The sequence below is a fragment of the Salmo salar genome, chromosome ssa10, assembly GCF_905237065.1.
Source record: "Salmo salar chromosome ssa10, Ssal_v3.1, whole genome shotgun sequence".
Classification (NCBI taxonomy): domain Eukaryota; kingdom Metazoa; phylum Chordata; class Actinopteri; order Salmoniformes; family Salmonidae; genus Salmo; species Salmo salar.
Window position 1 is genome coordinate 65,400,593 of NC_059451.1, and position 22,800 is coordinate 65,423,392.

Here is a 22,800-nt window from a genome sequence, read left to right on the forward strand (position 1 = left end):
CAGGGGCTACAACTTGAGAGGTAGGGATTATGGGTGCACTCTGGACAGGATCCCCTCCCGAATCGTAGAGATGGGACATCGGCTTTGGTGTTCTTTGAGCCTGGGCGATAGGTCAGCGTGAAGTCAAATCTTGCAAATAATAGGCCCCACCTTGCTTGGCGCGGACTCAGCCTCCTCGCTGTCTGCATGTACAGGATAACGAATTAGTCCCTGGTGCCCTCCAGCCAGTGTCTCCACTCCTAATGCCAACTTCACCGCCAGGAGCTCTCAATCGCCGACGCCGTAATTCCTCTTTGTAGGGGACAGCTTCTTAAAGTAATATGCACGGATACAATTTTTGTGGATTACCTTGTCGTTGAGACAAAACTGCCTCCACGCCCACTTCTGAAGCATCCACCTCCACCACAAAGGATATTGTGGGATCTGGGTGTTTGAGCAATGGGGTGGAGGTGAAACGTCCCTTAAGTATACTGAAGGCCTCGTCAGATGCTGGACTCCAACACCAACCTACGGGGACCCCCCTTGAGGAGAGCGGTGAGAGGAGCGGCGATGGAGCTGAAGTTCCTGATGAAACGGCGGTAGAAGTTGGCAAACCCCAAAAACCGTTGTAACCCCTTTATGGTGGTTGGGACTGGCCATGACCTGACCGCATCTACCTTCTTGATGTCCATCTTCACTCCTTGCAGACTGATTTGGTAGCCTAGGAAGGAGACAGCCTCCTGATGAAACTGGCACTTCTCAGCCTTGACAAACAGTTGGTTAGCCAGGAGGCATTCCAGGACTACTCGGACGTGAGTGATGTGATCCTCCAAGGTAGCCATGTAGACCAGGATGTCATCCATATACACAACCACCTGGCGTCCAAGCATGTCCCAGAACACCTCGTTGACGAATGCCTGGAACACTGACAGAGCATTGGCTAAGCCAAATGGCATCACCAAGTACTCGTAGTGACCAGACATCGTGCTAAAAGCTGTCTTCCATTCATCCCCCTCCCGGATGCAGATGAGATTGTATGCACTCCGCATGTCCAATTTGGTAAAGAACCGGGCCCCGCAGAGCTGTTCGATAGCTGCCGGCAGAGGGTAACGGTACTTGGTGGTGATCTCATTGAGTCCTCTGATAACCCTCCATCCTTCTTGGCCACGAAGAAGAAGCCTGCAAACGCAGGAGAAGTGGACATGCAGATGAAACTTTGTTGGAGCGCCTCATGGATGTACTCCTCCATGGCTTTTGTTTCAGCCACCGACAGAGGGTAGATGCGTCTGCGCTGGGGCAGGTCGATGGCACAGTCCCAGGGGCCATGAGGAGGGAGAGAGGTGGCGCAGGTTTTAGAAAATACCTCCCGCAGGTCCTGGTATACATCCATGATGTTGGGCTGAAGGGCAACCACAGGACTCCGATGTGGAACCACAGGTGACGGTGAAAGCAGGTCCTCCGGCATTCGGGTGCCCAGCCCATGATTTTCATCCTTGACCATGAGATGGTGGGGTTATGGCGTTGAAACTAAGGGAGGCCGAAAATGATCTTGTGAGCTGGTGCACTGGTGATGAAGGGAATGTTCTCCTGATGGATGGACTCCACGGTGAGGGTGAGTGGTCTGGTGATGTGTATGATGGTCCCGGAACCTAATGCCCGATTGTCGAGTGCTTGAACCGGGAAAGGAGAGCTGGTATGAGGTGATGTTAAGAGAGGAGGCAAGGGTCTGGTCAATAAAGTTCCCCGTGGACCCGGAATCCACTAATGCTGTAGAAACAGTACATGAGGGACAGTCAACTAGTGTGACCGACACCAAAAAGGGTTTGGCAGAAAGTGATGAAGAGGGGATGCTCACGCCTGCCCCTGCATGTGGAAAATCACGTGACCTTCCCTATGCTCTTGTCGATCCCGAGTTGGGGCGTACCGGACACTGCTGGAGCTAGCGCCCTCCTTGACCACAATAGAGACAGAGCCCCAGCTGTCTCCATCTGCGTCACTCTGCCGCGGGGAGGCGTGTGACCCCTACCTACATGGGTTCAGGCTCTGATCCAAAGTGTTCACTGAGGGACGCTCCCAAAGTAGGTTATCTAGACGGATGGCCATCGCGATGAGTGTGTCCAAGGAGAGATTGTCGTCTCAACAGACCAGTTCCGTCTGGACCTCCTCACGCAGACCTCTTTTGAAGAGCGTACAAAGCGCCGGCTCATTCCATCTGCTGGATGCTGCTACTGTCTGGAAGGTGAGTGCGTACTCGGCAGCAGTCTGGTCCTCCTGCCGTAATTGGAGTAGGCGCTCACCCCCCTCTCTGCCCTCCGGTGGATGATCGAAGATACCTCTGAACAGAGCCATGAACCCCTGATATGAATCCAGCTCCTCCTCTGCCAGACGGCCGTAGCCCATTTCAACGCCCGCCCAGTCAGCAGAGAAATAACCATGTCAACCTTGGACATCTCAGTGGTGGGGGCTCCCACCTGGTGCACAAAATAGAGGGAGTAGGAAGCCACAGCATTTAGACAGGGTGCCGTCATATTTATCCGGGAGGGACAAACGGGCATCGCTGACCTGGGCGGGTTGCTGAATGGGCTGGCTCGCTGGGTCGACTATCCTCCACTAGTTGAAGGCAACGCCACTCAGGTATGTTCGAGAAACTCTTCCATAGCCGTCCCCAGTTGCACCAGCTGGTCATGGTGTTGACGAAGTAGGTATCCCTGTTCATCGACCATCTGGAACATGTTCTGATTTCCTGCAGCTTCCTTTTTGGGAGGCAGTATTCTGTAACGTAGATGCTGGGAGTCGAGAAGCAGGTGGTAATTTTAATATAACAAAGTACATGGCACGATACAACATCCTGACATGAAACACAGCAACAATGCTGCTTGGGGAAAGAACCTAAGGGAAAGCCATATAAAGGGGAGGTAATGAGGGAGGTAATGGAGTCCAGGTGTGCCTCATGATGAAGCACAGGTGCGCGTAATGATTGATGGCAGGTGCGCGTAATGATGGTTGCCAGGACCGGTGGTTAGTACACCAGCGACGGCGCAGGAGTAGACGTGACACATATGCACAAAAAGCTTATTTCTCTCAAATGATGTGCACAAATTTCTTTACATCCCTGTTAGTGAGTATTTCTACTTTGCCAAGATAATCTATCCACTTGACAGGTATGGCATATCAAGAAGCTGATTAACCCTTTAGGCCCCAATAGAATTCTAGAATGCTTCTGTAGATTACTGTGAATTTTTATAGATAAAGCTTATTTCCTCAGACATTTCAAACAAACAGACATAGCTCAAAAACAAAGAACAAGTGACAACCACAAGTTAACTTAGTTTTAAAGAGCATAACCTCTTCTTTAATATGACACCACATTCATGTCAATAGGTATAACACAAATTTTGTCTTCCATTGTGCAAAGACACTCACTATAAAAAAAGTATTAACACTCAACACAACAAAAAAACCCTAGAGTATTTAAATTGTCATACATTTGACTAAATGACTCACTCAAAATGTACCAGGTATAGTATATTATACTTATAAATATTATTTACACAAAAATACTTTTTTTAAATAATAAAAAATGTGACCAGCGGTCAATATTCAGAAAGTATGTCAAAACTCACACAAAGTAGGTTATTTGATTGACAACGATTCTTACTTCTGTAACAATGTAAAAATGCAAACAACTATTCAGAGACTATTTCAAAATGTAGATAACCTCTCTCAATAAGATTTAGTACAGACCAGGCCTGACACAAAATGTAGAAATAGTAGCTTATTTTGACAAAACTCCTGATACTTCAGTGAAGTATCAGATAGAGACAGATAAAGAGAAAACATACAAAACACAACAACTGTTCAGAGACAATTTTTTGGTTTGCCAGTGCTGTGATAAAAGTGTAGAATAAGAGATTTTAAGAATTTATCTGCACTGTATGTGTGTTAGCTAGCTAGCCAGGAGTAATGATTCCATACATTTTTCAAATTAACTGCCAGTATGTGACTGTCACAGAAATTGTTGTTTTGCTGAAGGGAGGACCAAGGCGCAGCGGGTATGTGGATACTCATATTCTTTTAATGAAAACACGCAAAGCATCCACAGGGAAAACAATAAACAGTACTCACGACAACAGGAACAGTTTTGCAGGCTCACAAAACACAGTGCAAAAACAACTACCCACAACCCCAAAGAAAAACACACTACTATATAGGACTCCCAATCAAAGGCAACTCAACACACCTGCCTTCAATTGGGAGTCCAATCACCAACACAACACTTAACACACAGAAACCCTGCCACGTCCTGACCAAAACTAATACAATTGCTCCCTCTGCTGGTCAGGACGTGACAGTACCCCCCACCCCCTCAAGGTGCAGACCCCGGAATGCACCTTAAAAAAGTAAACACAAAAAAATCCCCAATACCCCAACAAAACAATACACAATAACCCCTAAACAATAAGGGAGGGAAGGGAGGGTGGCTGCCGTCAACGACGGCACTGTGCTACACCCTCCCTCCCCAACCCACCTATCCTGGAGGTGGCTCAGGTGCGGGACGTGAACCTCGCTCCACCTTCGGCGTCGCCCACTTCGGTGGCGACGATAGCTGCGCCGGGCCGACGGGCCACTCGGGCTGACCCTGGCAGACGGACCACTCTGGCTGGGCCGGAGGACAGGCGGGCCACTCGGGCTGGGCCGGAGGACAGGCGGGCCACTCGGGCTGGGCCGGAGGACAGGCGGGCCACTCGGGCTGGGCCGGAGGACAGGCGGGCCACTCGGGCTGGGCCGGAGGACAGGCGGGCCACTCTGGCTGATCCGGGCAGTCGGGCCACTCTGGCAGCTCCGGGCAGTCGGGCCACTCTGGCAGCTCCGGGCAGTCGGGCCACTCTGGCAGCTCCGTGCAGACGGGCCACTCTGGCCGCTCCTGACTAGCGGGCGGCTCTGGCGGCTCCTGACTGGCGGGCGGCTCTGGCGACTCCTGACTGGCGGGCGGCTCTGGCGACTCCTGACTGGCGGGCGGCTCTGGCGACTCCTGACTGGCGGGCGGCTCTGGCGACTCCTGACTGGCGGGCAGCTCTGGTGACTCCTGACTGGCGGGCAGCTCTGGCGACTCTTGACTGGCGAGGCTGGGCTGACGCACTAGACGCCTGATGCATGGGGCTGGTACTGGACATGCCACTTGACGCTCTGGGCGATAATTTCTTTACCTCTGGATAAGATGAAAACAGCCTAACCAGCTCTGCTGGCAACAATTTCATTACGCATTTTTGCAGACGTTTACTGACACTGGCCATATTCAACGGGTGTTGTACACACATCACGTAATGTTAGCTAACGAGCCAGCCTGCTAACGTTAGCTAGTTAAACAACAATGAACAAATTGCCAACACTGCCTAAGTGCAACACTGCCTAACATTAGGCTCTAACTAGAAAAGCAAACGGCTCTGGGAAACAAATAATAACGTCAGCTAGGGAGCCAGCCAGCTAACGTTAGCTAGCTAGCTAACAGTACACTTTAGCTTGAAATGAAACCACTTTATGTCAAAATTAGAAACGTGTAATATATGAAAATGTAGCTAGCTAATGCTAGATTATCTTACTTGTATACATCAACATGCATCATGGACGCATCTCCCTGTCAGGAATGCGAAACCACACTTGCCCTTAGTTTGAAGATGTATTCCGGAGACAGCTGTTTTCTCCATCTCTTTAGCTATCATACTCTAATTCCATTGATTTCAAAACTTGATCCTCCAGAAAATGGAGAGCAACACTTATGCAGCTGCACTACACAATAAAACATTTTTAAAGCCGTGTTCGACAGGATTCACAACACAGACAGACAAGCTCAAATAGACAGATGACTTCAATACGGTTGACCAATCTTCTCTCGGCATGTCCAGCCCACTCATTATCTCAGACAATCATAGCTGGTGGGAAGGTTGCTAACTTTTTCTGTGGCTTAACCAACAAGGCTCATAATTTAATCATTTTATTTGTATTTACAGATAGCATACAAGTTTGTTATTAAGGCACATGAAAGTTCACATGTTCGAGACAACATTTCTGCCAAACAAACGCATTTTGATTAAAATGCGTTGCACGCTTCAATGGGGTAGGAGGATGTGTGTCGTTGTGATTCTGGATGGCCAGATAGCTAGCAACAATGACAAGAAACTGCCATGTGGAGAATCGTGAGTGGCTCGTTTTATCTTATCTTATCGTGTTATCTGGGCTCCTGAGTGGCCAGCGGTCTAAGGCACTATAATACCTGGTACGAATCCAGGCTGTATCACATCCGGCTGGGATTGGGAGTCCCATAGGGCGGCGCACAATTGGCCCAGCGTCGTTCGGATTTGGCCAGAGTAGGCCGTCATTGTAAATAAGAATTTGTTCTTAACCTGTTGGGGATAGGGGGCAGTATTTGCACGGCCGGATAAAAAACGTACCCGATTTAATCTGGTTACTACTCCTGCCCAGTAACTAGAATATGCATATAATTATTGGCTTTGGATAGAAAACACCCTAAAGTTTCAAAAACTGTTTGAATGGTGTCTGTGAGTATAACAGAACTCATATGGCAGGCAAAAACCTGAGAAGATTCCTTACAGGAAGTGGCCTGTCTGACCATTCCTTGAGCTTCTTGACTCTGTTTATTGAAGACTGAGGATCTTGGCTGTAACGTGACACTTATAGGCTCATAGGCTCTCAGAAGGCGGGAAAAAGCTGAATGATGTAATTCCAGCCACTGGCTGAAACACATTAGCGCTTTTGGCAAGTGCTCTATCAGAGGACAATGGGCGGAGGCGCGTGCACGAGTCGACTCCATGTTTTTATTTTCATTCGTCTTTGAACGTAAACACAGATTCCCGGTCGGAATATTATCGCTTTTTTACGAGAAAAATTGCATAAAAATTGATTTTAAACAGCGGTTGACATGCTTCGAAGTAGGGTAATGGAATATTTAGAAATTTTTTGTCACGAAATGCGTTGTGCGCGTAACCCTTCTTTACCCTTTCGGATAGTGTCTTGAACGCACAAACAAAACGCCGCTATTTGGATATAACTATGGATTATTTGGGACCAAACCAACATTTGTTATTGAAGTAGAAGTCCTGGGAGTGCATTCTGACGAAGAACACCAAAGGTAATAACATTTTTCTTATAGTAAATCTGACTTTGGTGAGTGCTAAACTTGCTGGGTGTCTAAATAGCTAGCCCTGTGATGCTGGGCTATCTACTGAGAAAATTGCAAAATGTGCTTTCACCGAAAAGCTATTTTAAAATCGGACATATCGAATGCATATAGTAGTTCTGTATCTATAATTCTTAAAATAATTGTTATGCTTTTTGTGAACGTTTATTGTGAGTAATTTAGTACATTTTTAGTAAATTCACCGGAAGTGGGGGTATGCTACTTCTGAACATCACATGCTAATGTAAAAAGCTGGTTTTTGATATAAATATGAACTTGATTGAACAAAACATGCATGTATTGTATAACATAATGTCCTAGGTGTATCATCTGATGAAGATCATCAAAGGTTAGTGCTGCATTTAGTTGTGGTTTGGGTTTTTGTGACATTATATGCTAGCTTGAAAAATGGGTGTCTGATTATTTCTGGCTGGGTACTCTGCTGACATAATCTAATGTTTTGCTTTCGTTGTAAAGCCTTTTTGAAATCGGACAGTGTGGTTAGATTAACGAGAGTCTTGTCTTTAAAATGGTGTAAAATAGTCATGTTTGAGAAATTGAAGTAATAGCATTTCTAAGGTATTTGAATAACGCGCCACAGGATTCCACTGGCTGTTACGTAGGTGGGACGATTTCGTCCCGCCGACCCTAGAGAGATTAACTGACTTGCCTAGTTAAATAAAGGTTACATTGTTGATCTTGATACCATGTCTTGTTTTGAGTTGTTTTGACTGATGGCACGTCTATATTAATATGGCTAAAATCCTCTAGCTAGATGTATTTGAGAGAGAACAAGTGCTCATTGTGCAACTTTATTTATGTTTTCAATAAACATTGGAAACAAAATATAGTGTACATGTGAACAATCTAAGCCAACCCCGTCTGTTTTGCCCCATACTGTAGTTGTGCACAGATCAGTTTTGTTGTTAAACAACCATTAAAGCAATCCAGTCTTGAAGCAAAGATTTTCTATTATATTGACAAGATAGTCAAGTGACCGCTCTAACAATGGAAATACATGTCCTCAAAGATGGAAGGCAGGCGGGAGGAGACGAGATCAGGTGGGACCATTCTAGCTAATGAGAGGGCAGATACTTGTGTGAACAACAGGCCTTCGTGATAGAAAGAGGACTCATCTTTGTATCTGTGCCATTCTTGCGTCTGTGACAGCATGGCCATTGAGTATATCTCCATTTTAAAGTAGTCCATTTTCTTCTTCATTGGCTGATTGCTCTCAACTCATAGGAATCCCCATCCAGTTGACGACTTTAAAATGGTGGAAGCCTTCAATGGCAATGTCCATGCTAAAACGGGTTAAAGCCATAATGAGTCCTCTATCTATATTTATGACAACTCCAATATGAAGTTGTTTTTTTCAGTGGCCTAAATGCCACGTGTCCACTTATATCAGTGCATTCGTAACAACCCATCCATTATGAAACTTCTATGAAACAACCCATCACTCTCTTTCTTGTTCAAATAGCCCTTACACAGACTGGAGGTGTGTTGGGTCATTGTCCTGTTGAAAAACAAATGATAGTCCTACTAAGCGCAAACCAGATGGGATGGGCGTATTGCTGCAGAATGCTGTGGTAGCCATCCTGGTTAAGTGTGCATTTGAATTCTAAATAAATTACAGACAGTGTCACCAGCAAAGCACCCCCACACCATCAAACCTCCTCCTCTATGCTTCACGGTGGGAAACACACATGTGAAGATCATCCACTCACCTACTCTGCGTCTCACAAAGACACGGCGGATGGAACCAAAAATCTCACATTTGGACTCATCAGACCAAAGGACAGATTTCCACTGGTCTAATGCCCATTGCTCGTGTTTCTTGGCACAAGCAAGTCTCTTCTTATTATTGGTGTCCTTTAGTAGTGGTTTCTTTGCAGTAATTCGACCATGAAGGCCTGATTCTCGCAGTCTCCTCTGAACAGTTGATGTTGCGATGTGTCTGTTACTTGAACTCTGTGAAGCATTTATTTGGGCTGCAATTTCTGAGGCTGGTAACTCTAATGAACTTATCCTCTACAGCAGAGGTAACTCTGTGTCTTCCTTTCCTGTGGCGGTCCTCATGACAGCCAGTTTCATCATAGTGCTTGATGGTTTTTGCGACTGCACTTGAAGAATTGTTCAAAGGATTTTTTTGGTTACTACATGATTCCATATGTGTTATTTCATAGTTTAGATGTCTTCACTATTATTCTACAATGTAGCAAATAATAAAAATAAATTAAAACCCTGGAATGAGAAGGTGTGTCCAAATGTTGACTGGTACTGTGTTCATTTTTTATTTTTCATTATTATTATTTTTTTATTCAAGCTTTATTTAACTAGGCAAGTCAGTTAAGAACAAATTCTTACTTACAATGACGGCCTACCGGCGAAACAGTGGGTTAACTGCCTTGTTCAGGGGAAGAACGACAGATTTTTACCTTGTCAGCTCAGTTCATCTCCCAGGACAAAGTGGCTAGTCAAAGCAAGCTATCTTAATGGCCATTAATGTTAAATGTATGTTTCGGTATGCCCCCAAACTAGTATAGTTGGTTCACAGTTGGTTTCGATATTTTAACCTGCGTGTCATGATCGCCTCTGGTGTGGATGGACAAAATCATCATGCGCGCATTGGCGGTGTAGTCAGCTTATGAAGGACACATTTCTGGGTACCTATGTCAGCCAGCAACGACGCAGTTGTGTTTCCATTCAGCTGTTTCACCAGCCACTTTCCCTTCCCCCAGATGGGTTCCCGTGATCACATGACTGTGCTACTGGAAACTGGGGGAAAGGTCGTCGAGCTGCAGCGCTCGAATTCTAGGCAAACGAGCAACGAATAACTCGCAACATTATAGCCATCATACTCTGTGATAATAGGCTACATTGTTTATTATTATACTTGGGCGAACATGTAATAAGCCACGATAATAAAGTAAATAGTATTATGTGACTGAATAATTGAATAACTGCATAAAAACGGGATCCATTCAAATGTCATCGCAATCTTGTTTGTTTAAACTAAAACGAAAGAAAAAATACATTCTCATCATGTGCTATACGTTTCTTCTTTTACTCATTCACGCACATAATACACATTTGTATCTTAAAATACCTTACATGGGAAATATTATTGGATACGTTTCTCTGGGGTTGAATTACAGGCCACTTGTTGTAAAATGGGGTCAGCATTTCCCTATGATTGGAATAGGCTATAATTCAGTGTTTCAGAGTCAACCTAAATTCGCTTTAGTCAATGTAAGAGGTATGAAGCTAGATAATCTAATGCAGTGTCTAATGATTGATCAATGATGCCTGATTAGGTTATGGCTTAATTGCCTTGCATAAGGCCCTCAAAGGACACACACCTGTACCGTACTCTCTCTGACCTTCCTCTGCTCTATTTGGAGGTTACATGTGTACCGAGGGCAGGTGTCCCATTTGACATTGTAGCGACGTTTACACAATAGCCTTGCAGCTAAAAATTTAAACAAACTTGGGGAATAATAAAGTATTTGCCAATGAGACTGATAGAGAATGAATGACCTCTTATTTGGACTCCTGCCCAATAGCAGTGTTATGATCCCAACAACAGTTAAGCGATTCATTGATAGGATACCTGCTGGTTTTGTTGTGAAACAAGATTGTGTCCTCTTGCTGTCAAAATACCATGACATGAATGGTAGGCCTACTGTATTTACATCCAAATAGTGTCTTTTCAACACAGATTGCTTACATTGGAGAGACAGTCAAACAAATATATATTTATTTGTTTAACCTTTCTAGGGAGTCATGACGAGACAGTGGTCTCTTTCGCAGATGATCCCTGCGTGAACACATCCACAAACAACATTGTTTTATACAAGTGTCATATATGGTAGTTATGACACAGGAGTAAGTGCAAACAAAGGTCAAAATACTAGATCTAAGTATTTCATTTAAACTTGGTTTATAAACATTTCAGTTTTATAAACACTTCTGTCTCATTGCGAATTTAGGTCTATAGGCGATTGTCTTCTTTACAAACATATCATAGTAGTAAAATATTTCTGTATGACCACTTCACCACGCTGAAGACTGAACACAAAATGTAACGTCAGAGATTCCCCTTACCGGGGTCGTCACCAGTTACCACAGCCACAAAGTCATAATTATGGCTAAACCCCGCCTATTTCTACAATTTATCTTAACCACTGCTAAAGTTATGCCTAACCCTAACCTTACATTAAGACCAAAATGCATTTTTTTTGTGTGTGTTTTAACGACATAGCCAATTTTTACTTTATTGTTTGACTGCAGCCACACTTCGAAAACTGTTTTAATCGAACAAAACAAAACACACTCAAACAAAGTATGATTTTACTCACCAGCCCTTTCTCCAAACGTGTATATTCGTAACGCAAAAATGTAAAAGAGGACTTTCTTTGAACGTGTCCAAGGTTGTGAGGCTTGGTTCGACCTCCCTCAGCGTTGACAGTTGCAAGGCGCCGTATGAATGGAGAGTGAGGACTTGCAGAGACCGCCCAGTTTGAAACGTCACATTAGTTCTTCTTTTCCTTCTTCTTGGGAGAGGCTATACGGACACAATTGATGGGTAGTTCGGCTCTTTTTACTGACTCGGATCTTTTCGACTCGTTCAGTCAAAGAACGAATGTTTCGACTCATTTCGTTCATTTGAGTCAGTAATGTCCAGAACACGCAGGATCCCTTATCAGCGAACGATTAACTGAAAACTCGAAAGAGTCATGATTCTACAAGCCTTTCGTTCACGTCGTTCACCATAAAGTGCTTATTGGAGATGTCATTTGTGACTGAGACATATGTGTGCTTTAAACAATGTACATTTGTTGATTGCTAGGCATCAAAGACACAGACATGCTGGTTTGAATTCAGGCTGCATCACAACCGGCCTTGATTGGGAGTCCCATAGGGTGGCGTTGTCTGGGTTTGGCCTGTGTAGGCCGTCATTATAAATAAGAATTTGTTCTTAACTGACTTGCCTAGTTAAATAAAGGTTAAATAAAAAATAAAAACGTTTAAAAGGCAAGCGATTGCTACTTTGAAGAATATCAAATATATTTTGATTTGTTTAACACTTCTTTGATTACGACATGATTCCATATGTGTTATTTCATAGTTTTGATGTCTTCACTATTATTCTACAATGTAGAAAATAGTAAAAATGAAGAAAAACCCTGGAATGAGTAGGTGTGTCCAAACTTTTGACTGGTGCTGTTTATAAAATGATTCACATATTTTTTGGAAACTATATTTTTCTTTATTATTTTTGCTTACCCTACCACCCCTCCCCTAATTGGAGTAAACTAATGGACAACAACACTTAGGCTTCTACTTCCAGCTTATACATACTATAAACATTTGACGGACACAGTATATTTTACAATAGTTATCCTTTGTTTCTTTCCTCCTTCAGCTACCTTCATCAACTCCCATCTATCTTTGAAGACCATCCAGTTTTGATTTCTATTTGCCATATATTTTTAACTGTGCTGTTTCACAAAAGTTCTGAACCTATATATACATTTTACGGACACAGTATATTTTACATTATTTATCTTGTTGTTTTTAGTCCCATCCTTCAGCTCCACTCAACTCCTCCCATCTATCTCTGAACACCATCCAGTTTTTATTTCTATTTGCCTTATGTTTTTCAACTGTGCTGTGATGTTTCACAACAGTTCTGAACCTTTCTATTCGCATAGCTTCTACAGATTGTAAATTAAAGATAAACATTTTTGTTAAGAGTATTAGTATATTATTGATCGATTGACTATGACTATTCAAATCACCCTGCAGTGCTATTTTCAGAATTACCTCCAGGTAAATGTTGCAATTGTTTAGATGTTCCTGAACCTATGACCAAAAACAAGCTTCATATGGGCAATACCAAAACAAATGATCCAACGATTTTGTCTCTTCGCAGCAAAATCTGCAGAGCTGGGATGGGTTTATCCCCCATATATATAACATTCTATTGGTACCAAGAATGTTGTATAATAATTTAAATTGAAGAACTCAAACTTTTGAATCTGGCGTCATTTTATGTATCAGTTCATAAACCATGTGCCATGGAATCGGTACATCGAAAATCTCTTTCCAAATATTTTGCTATCTATTTGGCACAGCTGTACTTTTCTGGTCCTTACATGAAACTGGTATACTTTTCTATTCACCACAATTTTCTTTAATGCAGGGCCGACAGACAAGTTCCTTACTTCTCCCCCTTCCACTTTCATCTTCTATTTTTGCGGTAATGTTGCAATTAGTTGGTTGTCATTTTGGGTAGAGCAGACATTTCCATATATTTTTGTTAGCTGCATGTGTGACATAACTGCACCAGACCTATTTATTAAAGTATTTACAAAGATGGTACCGTTTTATTTTTTTTAAATCGATTAGTATATTTGAGTTTAACCATAATACTTGTTGTATTATTTGTTCGGTCTTTTCTCGTGGATTAAACTGAAATTTCAACCAACTTTCTATGGCTTGTTTTTTTTTTTAAATGATATTTTGGATAACCGAAATAACTGAAAATGAGAGGTTGTAATCTGAATAAAGGGAAAAAGGCCATTATTGACCATGGGGTGAGACATTCTTACTAATCTGCTAGAGAACCAGCTCAGATTTAAATTAACTTTTGTGTGACTGAAGCCGTTAGTAAGATGTCTAATGCTTTAATATTGAATATTTCTGCCCTCCCAATTCATATTCATTATATAAATACAGTGAGGGAAAAAAGTATTTGATTCCCTGCTGATTTTGTACGTTTGCCCACTGACAAAGAAACGATCAGTCTATAATGGCAGGTTTAATGGCAGGTTTATTTGAACGCTGCTCAGAGACAGAATAACAACAAAACAATCCAGAAAAACGCATGTAAAAAATGTTATAAATTGATTTGCATTTTAATGAGGGAAATAAGTATTTGACCCCCTCTCAATCAGAAAGATTTCTGGCTCCCAGGTGTCTTTTATACAGGTAACGAGCTGAGATTAGGAGCACACTCTTAAAGGGAGTAAGCGTCAGACCTCCAGTGAGAATCCTTGGCCCAGTATATCCTACGCCTGCTCCACGCACGGTACCCCGCATTCCCCAGCACAGCCCAGTTCGTACTGTGCCGGCGCTCCGCCCTTGCCGGGCTAGCGTCAGCATCGAGCCAGGACGGGTTGTGCTAGCCGCAAGCACCAGACCTCCAGTAAGCCTCCATGGCCCAGTACGTCCGGTGCCGGCTCCGCACACTCGTCCCGCAGTGCGCCCTCCGCTCCTCAGCCCTCCAGCGACGCTCCTCAGCCCGGAGCCTCCAGCGATGCTCCTCAGCCCGGAGCCTCCGGCAACGCTCATCAGTCCGGAGCCTCCGGCGACGCTTCTCAGCCCGGAGCCTCCGGCGACGCTCATCAGTCCGGAGCCTCCGGCGACGCTTCTCAGCCCGGAGCCTCCGGCGACGCTCATCAGTCCGGAGCCTCCGGCGATGCTGCTCAGCCCGGAGCCTCCGGCGACGCCTCTCAGTCCGGAGCCTTCAGCGGTGGTCTGCAGCCCAGAGCCTGCAGCGGTGGTCTGCAGCCCAGAGCCTTCAGCGGTGGTTTGCAACCCAGAGCCTTCAGCGGTGGTTTGCAACCCAGAGCCTTCAGCGGTGGTCTGCAACCCAGAGCCTTCAGCGGTGGTCTGCAACCCAGAGCCTTCAGCGGTGGTCTGCAACCCAGAGCCTCTGGTAATGATCCACAGGTCAGGGTTCCAGAAGCAGAGGGATCTGCAGGCAGAACGGGGGCTACGCCCGGAGCCGGAGCCACCTCCGGAGTTGGAGGATTGGCGGAAGTTCTGGGTGTAGCACAGGAGCCGTCATTGTCGGTGGCCACCCTCTCTTCCCTCCCTTTATGTTTAGGGTTGTTTTTGTGGGTTTTGGTGTGGAGTGCAGTGCAGTCGGGGTCTGCACCTTCGGGGGGGGTACTGTCACGTCCTGACCAGGTAAAGAGGTCATTTGCCATAGTAAAATGGTCAGGGCGTGGCAGGGGGTTGTTTTGTGTGGGTTTTTGTTACTATGTGGGAGTGTTCTAGTTTTCTATTTCTATGTGTTGTTTTTCCATGTTTGGCCGGGTATGGTTTCCAATCAGAGGCAGGTGTCTTTCGTTGTCTCTGATTGGAAGCCATACTTAGGCAGCCTGTTTTCCTTTGGGGTTTGTGGGTAGTTGTTACCGTTTAGTCTTGTGTACCTGACTGGACTGTTATCGGTCGTTTGTTGTTTTTTGTTGCTCATTCATTAAAGAAAAAGAATGAGCACTTTACACGCTACGCCTTGGTCTCCTTTCAATGACCCCTGTGACAAATACATGCCCGTCTGAAGTTTGCCAATGAACATCTGAATGATTCAGAGGACAACTGGGTGAAAGTGTTGTGGTCAGATGAGACACAAATGGAGCTCTTTGGCCTCAACTCAACTCGCCGTGTTTGGAGGAGGAGGAATGCTGCCTATGACCCCAAGAAAACCATCCCCACCGTCAAACATGGAGGTGGAAACATTATGCTTTGGGGGTGTTTTTCTGCTAACCTGTTAGGACTAGGGGGCAGTATTGACACGGCTGGATAAAAAACCTACCCGATTTAATCTGGTTACTACTCCTGCCCAGTAACTAGAATATGCATATAATTATTGGCTTTGGACAGAAAACACCCTAAAGTTTCTAAAACTGTTTGAATGGTGTCTGAGAGTATAACAGACCTCATATGGCAGGCCAAAACCTGAGAAGATTTCAAGCAGGAAGTGGCCTGTCTGAGAAGTAGTGTTTCATCTTGGCTCTTTTTATTGAAGACTCAGGATCTGTGCAATAACGTGACACTTCCTACGGCTTCCATAGGGTGTCAGAGCCCGGGAAAAAGCTGAACGATATCGAGGCAGACTCTGGCTGAAACACTTTATCGCTTTTGGCAAGTGGCCACTCAGAGTACTATGGGCTTAGGCGCGTGCCCGCTTCGACCGAATGCTTTCTTTTCCTTTGTCTGTTTACCTAAAAGCAGATTCCCGGTCGGAATATTATCGCTTTTTTATGAGAAAAATGGCATAAAAATTGATTTTAAACAGCGGTTGACATGCTTCGAAGTACGGTAATGGAATATTTAGAATTTTTTTGTCACGAATTGGGCCATGCTCGCCACCCTTATTTACCCTTTAGGATAGTGTCTAGAACGCACGAACAAAACGCCGCTGTTTGGATATAACGATGGATTATTTTGGACCAAACCAACATTTGTTATTGAAGTAGAAGTCCTGGGAGTGCATTCTGATGAAGACAACAAAGGTAATAAAATTTTTCTTAAAGTAAATCTGACTTTGATGAGTGCTAAACTTGCTGGGTGTCTAAATAGCTAGCCCTGTGATGGCGGGCTATCTACTGAGAATATTGCAAAATGTGCTTTCACCGAAAAGCTATTTTAAAATCAGACATGTCGAGTGCATAGAAGAGTTCTGTATCTATAATTCTTAAAATAATTGTTATGCTTTTTGTGAACGTTTATCGTGAGTAATTTAGTAAATTCACTGGCAGTGTTCGGTGGGAATGCTAGTCACATGCTAGTCACATGCTAATGTAAAAAGCTGGTTTTTGATATAAATATGAACTTGATTGAACAAAGCATGCATGTATTGTATAACATAATGTCCTAGGGTTGTCATCTGATGAAGATCATCAAAGGTTAGTGCTACATTTAGCTGTGGTTTGGGTTTATGTGACATTATATGCTAGCTTGAAAAATGGGTGTCTGATTATTTCTGGCTGGGTACTCTGCTGACATAATCTAATGTTTTGCTTTCGTTGTAAAGCCTTTTTGAAATCGGACAGTGTGGTTAGATTAACGAGAGTCTTATCTTTAAAATGGTGTAAAATAGTCATATTTTTGAAAAATTGAAGTAATAGCATATCTAAGGTATTTGAATAACACGCCACAGGATTCAACTGGCTGTTGAGTAGGTGGGACGCAAGCGTCCCACCTAGCCCATAGAGGCTAAGGGGACAGGACAACTTCACCGCATCAAAGGGACGATGGACGGGGCCATGTACCGTCAAATCTTGGGTGAGAACCTCCTTCCCTCAGCCAGGGCATTGAAAATGGGTCGTGGATGGCTATACCAGCATGACAATGACCCAAAACACACGGCCAAGGCAACAAAGGAGTGGCTCAAGAAGAAGCACATTAAGGTCCTGGAGTGGCCTAGCCGGTCTCCAGACCTTAATCCCGTAGAAAATCTGTGGAGGGATCTGAAGGTTCGAGTTGCCAAACGTCAGCCTCGAAACCTTAATGATTTGGAGAAGATCTGCAAAGAGGAGTGGGACAAAATCCCTCCTGAGACGTGTGCAAACCTGGTGGCCAACTACAACAAACGTCTGACCTCTGTGATTGCCAACAAGGGTTTTGCCACCAAGTACTAAGTCATGTTTTGCAGAGGGGGTCAAATACTTATTTCCCTCATTAAAATGCAAATCTATTTATAAAATTCTTGACATGCGTTTTTCTGGATTTTTTTGTTGTTATTCTGTCTCACTGTTCAAATAAACCTACCATTAAAATTATAGTCTGATCATTTCTTTGTCAGTGGGCAAACGTACAAAATCAGCAGGGGATCAAATACTTTTTTCCCTCACTGTAGGCCTGTTTAATTTGGCTTGCCATTCCAAATAAAATGGAATATTTTTTGCTCATATAATTTTAAAAACATGTTGCTATGTGTAGGCAAGGTCTATGACTAAAGAGTAAATCAACGTGATTTCTTCACAAATAGACAGGTCTTTTCTTTTCCATGATTGTCACGTATTCTCCCTATCCGGCCCCTAGGTCACCAGGCTGCTCCAAGACAGTCTTGAAGAAGACATGACAAAACCTATTCCCACTCAGGAGACTGAAAATATTTGGCATGAGTCCACAGATCCTCAAAAGGTTCTACAGCTACACCATCAAAAGCATCCTGACTGGTTGCATCACTGCCTGGTATGGCAAACAGAGGGTGGTGCGTACGGTCTAGTACATCACTGGGTGTAACGTTTGTCGTCGGATAAAGCGGACCAAGACGCAGCGGGGAAATGTGCACTCATCTTCTTTTTTATTTAGTTGGCAAAGAAGGTGAACCAAAAATAAACACGTACACAAAAAGAAACAACGACGAATAACAGAAACAATCTCCCACAAAACACAAACAAAACACATACCTATATATAGGACTCTCAATCAGAGGCCAATTGAGAGCCCAACACCCAATTACCTAGACATAGAAATACTAAACTAGAGAGAACATAGAAATACAAAAAACATAGAACATAACCCAAAACCCGGAAATAATAAATCAAACACCCTTCTAAACAAACCACCACCCCGAACCACATAAAACAAATACCCCCTGCCACGTCCTGACCAAACTACAATACAAATAACCCCTATTACTGGTCAGGAAGTGACACTGGGGCCAAGCTTCCAGCCATCCAGGACCTCTATACCAGGTGGTGTCAGAGGAAGGTCCTAAAAATTGTCAAAGACTCCAGCCACCCTAGTCATAGACTGTTCTCTCTGCTTCGCATGGCAAGCGGTACCGAGGTCCAAGAGGCTTCTAAACAGCTTCCAAGCCATAAGACTACTGAACATCAAATCAAATGGCTACACAGACTATTTGCATTGACCCCCCCCCCCATTTTACACCGCTGCTACTCTCTGTTGTTATCATCTGTGCATAGTCACTTTAATAACTCTGCCCACATGTACATATTACCTCAATTACCTCGACTAACCGGTGCCCCCGCACATTGACTCTGTACCGGTACCCCCTGTTTATAGCCTCGCTGTTGATATTTTACTACTGCTCTTAATTATTTTTTACTTTTATTTAAATTTTTTAGTGTGTATTTTTCTTAAGCTGCATTTTTGGTTAAGGGCTTGTAAGTAAGCATTTCACTCTAAGGTCTACACCTGTTGTATTTGGCGCATGTGACAAATATGTTTTGATTTGATTTGAATCTCTGGTGGAGGCATTGCATCTGATGCAGGGAGGGATGTCTCATGGGTGTGCGAGAGCTCTTCTGATGACCCTGACTCTGACAGTGATACAGAGATGCTCCAGTGCAAAATAATGTGTTTGGGCACGTCCACTTCAAACCCTGTTGGTCCAGATCAGGCCTCCGCATCAGCTGATTTTCCAGGTAGGCCTTGTCTCTTTTTCAGCTTTTTTGCCTAGGCCTAGAGATCCTCAATTGTTGGTCTGACTTACAGCAATCTTGTTTACACGAAAAGCGTTTACCAATGGCCTACAAGCCATATAGGCCTACGCCTAACTTAGATGAATAAAATAAAAACTGCAGCAGAATAAAATAATATTGTCATTATTTTCATTTATATTATTAGCCAAATGTTGTTATTATTATTATTATTATTATGAGAATATTATTACTATCATCGTTGCTTTCCTGTCACTGCTATGACTGTCTACAATTAGCCTATTGCTGGCATTAGACTATTATAGGCTACAATGGTTGTAGGCCTAATTGTTTTTATTATTAGGCTATTATTATTAGCTTAATCATGTTGGCCTGTATCGTGTATGCAAGCCAATTAAGATGTTTCGCAATATCGCTATTGTTGTGTATGAACGGAAGATTAGCCTTGCTTCACATTGTATTTCATAAAATGAAATAAACTATTTTGGCTATTATCATTTCAACAGTGCCGAATCCACAACCATTGCCATCCCCACAGCGCCCACACCGCCAACACCTGTAGGCCTACCAGGTAGGCAATTTGTGGGTTGTTGTCTTTGTATTTCAGTGTCATGTCTTTTATTATTATTCTACGTTAGTGTAACAGTTTAGCTTCCGTCCCTCTCCTCGCCCCAACCTGGGCTTGAACCAGGGACCCTCTGCACACAGACAACAGTCACCCTCGAAGCATCGTTACCCATCGCGGAACAACTACTTCAGGTCTCAGAGCGAGTGACGTCACCCAATTGAAACACGCACCACCGCTAACTAACTAGCCATTTCACATCGATTACACCCCCCCCTTTTGACCTTGTCCTTTTCCACAGCAACCAGTGATCCGGGTCAACAGCATCAATGTAACAGTTTAGCTTCCGTCCCTCTCCTTACCCCAACCTGGGCTTGAACCAGGAACCCTCTGCACACATCAACAACAGTCACCCACGAAGCATCGTTACCCATCGCGCCACAAAAGCCCCAGCTCTTGCAGAACAAGGGAAACAACTACTTCAGGTCTCAGAGCGAGTGACGTCACCGATTGAAACGCTATTAGCGCGCACCACCGCTAACTAGCTAGTCATTTCACATCGGTTACATTAGCATACTTGGTTGTCTGGTGATTTTTTTTTACAAATAGGCTAACATTATATATATTTGTATAGATCCTGTCCTGCCAAATCCACCGCCACCTGAGAGACAGTAATTGGGGAAGGCTTATCGTTACGCACACTTATCACCATCGTTACGCGAATCAGCGCTTCATCGGACTCACCTGGACTCCATCACGTTATTAATTACCTCCCCTATATCTGTTACTTCCTCAGTTTATTTCCCAAGTCAGCATTAATGTTGTTATGTGTTCCTTGTCCAGTTGCTGTTCGTGTTTTGTTTCCTGTCTGTTTATTCATTACATTTTAAATCCCTGTACTTGCTTCTCATCTCCCAGCTTCTGTCCTTACAGAACACTGACTCAACAATTTGAAGCATCAGGGAGTTTTTCATTTTTGTTGGTGATGTATGGTCTGGGTGCAACTGCCAAAGCAACCGGGGATGCCTCAGCTGCCTCGAGAGGCTCACAAGCCCCGGTTGGCTCGTCAGGCTCCCACGCCTCAGCCGGCTCGTTGGGCTCCCACTCGTCGGGCTCCCCGCACCTCAGCCGGCTTGTCAGGCTCCTGAATGATTTATTCCAGAGTTCGTTCATCTCTAGGAGACAGAACGTGTCTCCTTCCTGAGCGGTATGACGGCTGCGTGATCCCATGGTGTTTATACTTGCGCACTATTGTTTGTACAGATGAACGTGGTACCTTCAGGCGTTTGGAAATTGCTCCCAAGGATGTCCCAGACTTGTCGAGGTTTGCAATTTTCTTTCTGAGGTCTTGGCTGATTTCTTTTGATTTTCCCATGATGTCAAGTAAAGAGGCACTGAGTTTGAAGGTAGGCCTTGAAGTACATCCACAGGTACACTTCCAATTGACTCAAATGATGTCAATTAGCCTATCGGAAGCTTCTAAATCCATGACATAATTTTCTGGAATTTTCCAAGCTGTTTAACCTCTTACATCTAGACGTTCCGCTAGCGGAACACCTGCTCCAATATCCAATGATGGGCGTGGCGCGAAATACAAATTCCTCTCAAATCCGAAAACTTCAATTTTTCAAACATATGACTATTTTACAGCATTTTAAAGACAAGACTCTCGTTAATCTAACCACACTGTCCGATTTCAAAAAGGCTTTACAACGAAAGCAAAACATTAGATTATGTCAGCAGAGTAACCAGCCAGAAATAATCAGACACCCATTTTTCAAGCTAGCCTGTTGGGGCTCGGGGGCAGTATTGAGACATTTTGAAAAAAATATGTGCCCATTTTTAACTGCCTCCTACACCAACTCAGAAGCTAGGATATGCATATTATTAACACATTCGGATAGAAAACACTCTGAATTTTCTAAAACAGTTTGAATGGTGTCTGTAAGTATAACAAAACTCATATTGCAGGCAAAAACCTGTGAAAAATAGATCCAAAAAAAAATGTGGATTTTGTGACTGTACTATTTAGTGTCATTGTTTTATAGATACCATAGTGAGAAAGGATTCATTTCGCAACACCTACGGCTTCCACTAGATGTCAACGATCTTTATAAAGTTGTTTGAAGCGTCTATGATAAACAGAGAGCAAATTAGAATCCAAGGAAGTTGACATGTCATCACTTCATTTTTTTGCGCCTGCGCATAAATCTGAGAGACGTGAGTTTGTCATCATTTTTTATCTAGACATAGGATAGGTTGTGTGAAAATATTACTGATGTTTAACGTTAAAAATGGACCAAAAGATTAATGCTAAACAACATTTGACATGTTTGAACGAACATAAATAGATTATTTACTAGGTTTTTTTAGCTTTTCGGCGTGATTTTACCAGCCCCACACCACGTTTTGTGGGAGCATAGTGAACGCTAAGTACTTGGTGTTATTTGGACATAAATTATGAACTTTGTCAAAAGAAACCACATTTGTTCCGGACCTGGAATGCCTTCCGGACCTGGGATCCTGCCTTCTGATGGAGATAATCAAAGGTAAGGGGGTATTTACAATGTTATTATCGATTTTAGATGATGCTAACTGTATAGCATAGCCTGTTGTTCTTAGCATAGCACCCCGTTTATTGCAAAATGTGATTTCCCAGTAAAGTTATTTTGAGATCTGGCCATTCGGTAGCAATTACGAGATGATAATATATTATTCTTTGAATGACAATATTATAATTTACCAATGTTTTCGAATAGTAATTTTGTTATGTTCACCGGAAGCATTTCAGAGAAGAAAAAATCTGAATTTCACGCTACTGTAAAATGCTGTTTTTGGATATAAATATGAAC

General features: G+C 43.6%; 1 protein-coding gene across 2 annotated transcripts in view; it reads right to left on the bottom strand.

The window, feature by feature from the left end:
* cpt1ab (carnitine palmitoyltransferase 1Ab (liver)) overlaps positions 1-11,703 on the bottom strand; it is an 82,799-nt gene extending 71,096 nt beyond the window's left edge. For both annotated transcript variants that reach the window (XM_014123865.2, XM_014123864.2), the window contains exon 1: positions 11,539-11,703. The gene's annotated coding sequence lies outside the window, so the exon portion shown is untranslated. The remainder of the gene's footprint in view (positions 1-11,538) is intronic.
* Positions 11,704-22,800: the final 11,097 nt, after the last annotated feature.